The sequence below is a fragment of the Neophocaena asiaeorientalis genome, unplaced genomic scaffold, assembly GCF_003031525.2.
Source record: "Neophocaena asiaeorientalis asiaeorientalis breed wild unplaced genomic scaffold, Neophocaena_asiaeorientalis_V1.1 scaffold769, whole genome shotgun sequence".
Lineage (NCBI taxonomy): Eukaryota > Metazoa > Chordata > Mammalia > Artiodactyla > Phocoenidae > Neophocaena > Neophocaena asiaeorientalis.
Genome location: NW_020175076.1, coordinates 56,467 through 62,969, shown reverse-complemented (window position 1 = coordinate 62,969; position 6,503 = coordinate 56,467). Strand labels below are relative to the sequence as shown.

The 6,503-nt window shown below is 38.0% G+C and overlaps 1 pseudogene; it reads right to left on the bottom strand.

The window, feature by feature from the left end:
* Positions 1–3,352: 3,352 nt before the first annotated feature.
* LOC112412396 (importin subunit beta-1 pseudogene) lies at positions 3,353–5,517 on the bottom strand (annotated as a pseudogene).
* Between the last annotated feature and the right edge of the window lie 986 nt (positions 5,518–6,503).

The window sequence follows — 6,503 nt, the reverse complement described above, 5'->3', positions numbered from 1 at the left end:
ATAAGGTGTCCCAGCTCAATTAATGAGGTAGGAAAAAGGGGGCAAATTCCACCTTCCTCTGCCTTTTGTCCTATTCAGGCCCTGTTCAATAGATTGGATGACACCCATCCACATTGGGAAGGGCAGTCTACAATTGAAATGCTGATCTCATCCAAAACACCCTCACAGCCACACCCAAAAATAATGTTTAATCTGGGCACTCTGTGGCCAGCCAAGTTGACACATGAACCATCACAATGTGTAGAGTTCTGTGTCAATTTATGACATGTAGATTTGTGTAACCAGTACCACACTCAAGATACAAGATTGTCCCATCACCACAAAGATCTCCCTCATGCTGCTCCTTTATAGTGACACTTATCCCTCCTCCATATCATTTCTAATTCCTCAAAAGCAGTAATCTGCTTTTTGGCTCTATAATTTTGTCATTTTGAGAATATTGTATAAATGGAATTGCAAAGTATATGACCTTTCAAGATTGGCTCTTTTTTTCCCACACAACATTATACCCTTTAGATTCATCCAGGCTACTGTGTGTATCAATAGCTTGTTCCTCCTTATGGCTGAGTAGTATTCCACGGTATGGATGTGCCACAGTTCATTTAACCATTCACACTTGAAGTGTATCTGTATTGCTTCTAGTTTTGGGCTAGCTATTACAAATAAAGATGCTATGAACAATGGTATACAGGTTTTTGTCCAGACATAAGTTTTCATTTCTCTGGGACAAATGTCCAGTAGTGCAATTGCTGGGATGGTAGTTGCATGGCTACTTTTTAAAGAAATTGCTGAACTATTTTCCAGAATGGATGTATTACTTTACATTCCCACCAGTGGTTTCTTGACCAACTGTTATTTTTTTCTTGAGTCCTAAGTTTCCTAGTCAGTCTGCTTTCTTTTTGTCCACCTTTCAGAGTCTTCTTATGTTTATTTTACATATAATGTCCAAGATTTACTAGCTGTATTTAGGAGGAAGAATAGAGAAAAATACATATCCTCTGTTTTTCCAGAAGAGGAAGTCTTCTCTGTTTTTTTCTTTTTTTTTGATGAACAAAAATCTCATACTCTCTTTCAATGTTATATGAAATTTCAAAATAGATTAACTCATGGTTAAAAAATAAACAACACTGAGACAAATTTTTATTTTGTTTTCAAACTAATAAACCAAACTTCTTCCTTCACCACTCTTTCATCTGCTATTTATATATGTTCTCCCACTTCACTGAGACTCCTTGCCCCCATACATTTTCAAAGTTCTGACAGTTTTCATTTCTAATCCCTCTACTTTTATTTCCAGCCATATCTCCACCTCCTAGTTAGACTGCTCTTTTGATACTTGTGACCTATTATAACCAAAACATCAAAATCAGTGTCAGAGTTTTGGCCTGTTTTTTTAGAACAAAGATGTTCAATTTCAGATAAGTTTGGATAAGCATCAGATAAGCAACCAAACTCTTAATCAATGCTTAGTTGAACCAGCCTTCAACAAGCTTTTGAAGCCTGCCCATCACAAGAGATTTGCTTATCAGTATTTGGCCTGATTTAAACTAACCTGTTCACCTTTTTGCTTTGTGAAAAAATGGATCAGTTTGGAATCATCAGGCTTGGAATGGGTGCATGGGCCCATCAAATATAGTTTGGGAGTATTTTAACACACAATATTGTTAGCTGAATGTAATTATAAAGGACTGTTAGATGAGGTTCAATTTTAGCACAGATCTACATGAAGGAGACAAGATTGCTTCCCCCCCCCCTTCTTTAGCAAATGGATAAATTTGTATTTTCCCTGAAATTTTGTTTTTCCTGTGGAGGGTTTGAGATTATTACATTAATATTTAACTGCAGTGGAAAAATGAAACCTTTCATAAGTGTTTTTGTCATGAGATGTGTAATTATACCCAAACACATAATTTATGCATATATTTTTGGTTGTTTTCGTGGTTAGTTGGTTTTAAAGTATAACAAGAAAACAATACTACATTGGAGACAAACAGATAAAAGAGAATAGAAAGTCAATTTTCTAATGGCTAATTTATTAGATTTTGTTTTATCATTAAATTTATCCTCATTTTATAGACCAAAATAGTTACTTAAAGTTTGCTGTATTTTTATGTATTTATTTTTATTGTAAAATTTTTTGTGAACTCCTTGACATCATTTTTTATGGAGGGAGTGGGTATCAGGACTGCCAATATAAAGTGTCAAGAGGGAGCTTTCTCTTTGTGCTGCCACTTTCAACCATTTACATTTTGGTTTCTTTAGGTTGTGGGTTTTAAAAAATTTTTTTGTTTTATTTAGTTTTTGTCTTGGAAGTTTAGATTTTTATTCTGACCATTTGTTAGTGTTTTCCTTAAAATAATGTTAATAACTAAAAACAAACAACCAAAAAGCTAAAAAGTGTCTTTCTTTTTTTCTTTTCCTTTTCTTTTTCTTTTCCATCTCCTGTGGTCCATCAGTAGGCAGAACTTCAGTTAGTTTTATGAAATACAATATTTAGCACTCCCTTATCCCACTTTTTTTAAAGGAAAAAGATAAACTTTAATGACTTGAAGTTGAGAATATGGATATAGCTTCATTCAGCCACACTCAGATTATATAGTATTCCTCACCTCCTTTTAGCCTGATTGTATACAGTGCTGGGTGACAAAGGTACACAAACCCAGCCTCCTCCATCATCATCATCAGTAGCATAGGTTCAAGCTGCTTTTTATGGTGAAGTACAATCTCTCCCCTATGGAAAAACCAGTCATTCCACTCAACACCACGTGAAATACCAAAAACCAAATTGTAGCATTCCTTGGGAAGAAATAACTTCCATTTCTTCTCCTTCTCTTTTCCCTTCCCCTTTCCCCTCCTCTTTCCCCCTTCCTCCTCCTCCCTCTCCTCCAATTAAGTAAACCCATTATGTTTCTCTTATCCAAAATGGCTCCTGGAGTAGACATTAGAATGGTTTTCTCTGAAGTCAGTGTTTACATAGCTAACCAACAGTCCTGCTGCTAATAGCTGCTCCTCCTGTCGTAGGATTTTCAGTGTGGTGTGTTTTCAGCATCTGTGCACACCCTTACTTCTAGGTTTTTCAAAAGACTGCAGATTTCTAGTGATGGTCTTGGGTTTCATCCCAACGGCTACAGATCGACCTTGATTCTTCAGTTATTCAGTTTCCTCAGTTATTTTGCTGTCCATCGAACAGGGTTTTGTTTTGCTAGATTTGAATCTCTGTTCCTTAGTTAACACTTTAAGAATCATCAGCCAACTTCTACTAATTTCAGTACCTTTTTCCCAAATGTCATAAATAAGTTCCTTATTGGCTCAGCAGCACCAGTACCTAAAACTTTTTGGATGATTCTCAAGTCTAGCATTGTGGACAAAGAAAGATAAACTCTACTCTTGGTTGCATCAGCAGTACATCTGAGTATGCATCACCCTTAGATCCTTGTTCCTTTGATCCTTGACAACAACAGAATAGGCTTCCAAGCAGTCTTCCCTTAACTCATTCAGATAATCCACAATGTCACACTTTGATTTATTCACCTGAGATTGGTAGGTTTGCAGAAGTGTGCTCAATACTACCTCTAGGTATTTGTTAAACTCTCCACCAATAACAAAGGCAATATCACTAAACACTTACAGAATCTGCAGCTTCACAGACCTACGGACATTCCCATTTCCCAAGCTCTCCATCAACAAACAGTAAGATACTGGATTTCAAGGTGTGACATAAGTCTTCCACGTATCTTACAGTCTCCAATAAAACCTTGCACTCAGTATAAGTTTTCAGTAAAATACCCATACTCAGGAGAACTTAGAGGCCTCTATATACTTTAGGAATTTAGCAACCAACATTTCCTCTGATGTGCTAACTGCTATCGGATCACCCTCTTGCATCCCCCATATCCAACTCTGCTTTGGAAAATCCTTAACAGGGAGACCCTCATCTCATCTTGATGCTGCAGTTTTTAGAGAACATTTTGAAGAATTATGTGGAGTAAAGACTGAAGGTCATTGAATTGGATCTTATCAGAAGTGCTTTTATATGTGACTGTATCTCTATTGATACACTTTTTGCAGTTAGAGTTGCCAGCATCAATTTTTGAACTGAATAGTATTTGGTACTATTTTTCACAATTTTCATCAAAGCTTCATATGAAGCACTTCTCAGGTTATTCTGGTGGCCATCAGGTCTGTCTGTGATCACTAGGAGATTCTGAAATATGAGGATAAGCAGTAAGTAGCTGTTTCTTCCTGATCATCACTTACCAACTTTCATAAACAGCTTCAACTAGATTGGAAAAAAACTCAGCACACATTTGATGCCATTCTGGGTTCAGTACTCAGGCTTTCTCTCAGACATTGTAACAAGGGAACCGAGCAAACATCACTTATGGCAGCTTCATGGAGCAACTTGCAAAATTTGCCCCCAGTCTGTGTACTTATATACCAAACAATTTACACAGGGGTCTTCAATTAATTATATTAAGCTAGGTATTGCCTGTATGACTAGGATTTTGAGCTTATTGGATTTCTCTTCTTCCAAGATACAGGCAAAAGTCATCACAAGGGTATCAGGGTTCTAAGAACTAATCAGGGTTCTTGATCTGTTCTTTACAAGAGGGAAGGACAGGTGGGACAATGTCATCTTCACATCAGGTGGCCAGCAGAATCATCATTTTCATCATCTTTTGTTAGTGTCTGTGTGAGAATTGGAACTTCAATTGTAGTGTTTCCTTGGCATAGATCTTGCTGTGTGCTCTGGGACCTTCTTTGTTCTGCTGTCTCTTTAACTTCAATGACCAAATCTATTTTGTCATCACAGACATTGGACCAGAACTTTATTCCTTACACGGCCATTTCATCAAAGTCACTGTGTTACTTCAACTGTGATCACAAAAAGAGCAGGGCTCATATGTGTCTCCACGTATTGATAGTACAGGGGCATTTTCTTCACCAGATTCTATAATGTAGTCACTAATACCTTATTATCTTGACAACAGGCTGCTTCATAGACTATCTGGAAAAGAAATTGTCTTTCAGATTCTTTGTCAAAGCTTGCTTTGATGAACTCCAGTACTCCAGGTGTGCCTTAGTAGCCACTAACTTCACATTATTATTAGGATATTCTTTCCTCTTTCCCAGGATTATGGCAGTCAGAATCTCATTGGATGGAACTTGTAGCTGCTCTGTTTGAATATCTTGGCAGATGTAACAAATTGCATCCAATGTCGACTCTTTCATGTGCTCTGTGCTGTTGGAGTTTGTGACATTGTCTACCAGCTGAAGAAGGAATCCTGATCACTGGTTTACTGGATTTTCTATACAAACAATTTCAGCCATCGTTGTGAGGAAGAACTAAGCTAGTAGGTTTCTGCAACTAAAGTCTGCAAAATAATTCTTGGCTTCTTGGTCAAACATTAACATCAATGGGAAGCCATTCTGCTGCTGTTGTGCCTTGATGTTTGGATCCTCAGAAGACAGAGAGTTCTTGATCAGTAGGCCAGCTGAAACCCTGCCAATCTGGCTGTTTCCTGAATTTCTGGTGCTCTGGACAGTTCCAGAAGGACCTTTGGCAAGTTTCACCACTGCACACTCCAGGAACTTCTACATAGTTTCTAGTTCAAGCAGAGGTAGAGACACAGTTATCTCAATGCTTCAATCAGCTCCAAAGTAAAGGTGATGGCAGTTGCTTTTCTTCAGGTGATGCTTGCTTCTCAGGTGACAGCTCTGACTAGAGATAGGGGTTGGGAGTTGCATGGCACTGGAGGGTTTGAAGGGGGTCAGAGTCACCACAAGTTCGTTCATCTGTTCCTTCTTTATAATGCTCCATCATCTTTTCCTTCCCACTCCCTCCCTCCCACTTTCCTTCTTTGCTGTTAGCAATGGCAGCTGCTCCTCTGGTGGAGGTGGTGGAGAAAACTTAGAGGCAGTTCAGAGCATGACTAGAGCTTGGTTGGCAAGGAGAGAAAGGAGAAAAGGAGGCAGGGAGTGAACAGAAGCCAAAAGGGAGGGAAAACTTTGCTACACTTTAGATTACAGAAACTGGAAGCTAAATCATAAACACCTAAGGTCATTACAATGACTTATACTATTTGTGGGAGAGTGTGCATGTATATCAGTAATCAGTTCATTGTCTTGGCCAAGTGCTCAAATAGGTAATGATATCTTATACCACCAATGATTTCCTTAAAAGAAGTTACATTATAAAAGAACTTACAACCTGCCATTCACCCGAAGTTTCTTCATCCCAGCCATTGTGAAAGAATTAAACTTTCATTATTGATTAAGTGCTTTGGAATTCAGACTAGTGACAAGAACTTTAAAAAATTGCTGTTTATATGGTACTAAAGGACCATACATTAGACTTTTCAGCCAAAATTGCACAAATGTACAACCCCACCATCAGCAGTGTCATCTGCAATATATGGAAATAAAAGGGCTGACTGATTCTTTGCCAAATCTTAAACTCATCCAGTATAGCCCTGCAAGACAGGAGTGGTAACTATATGCAT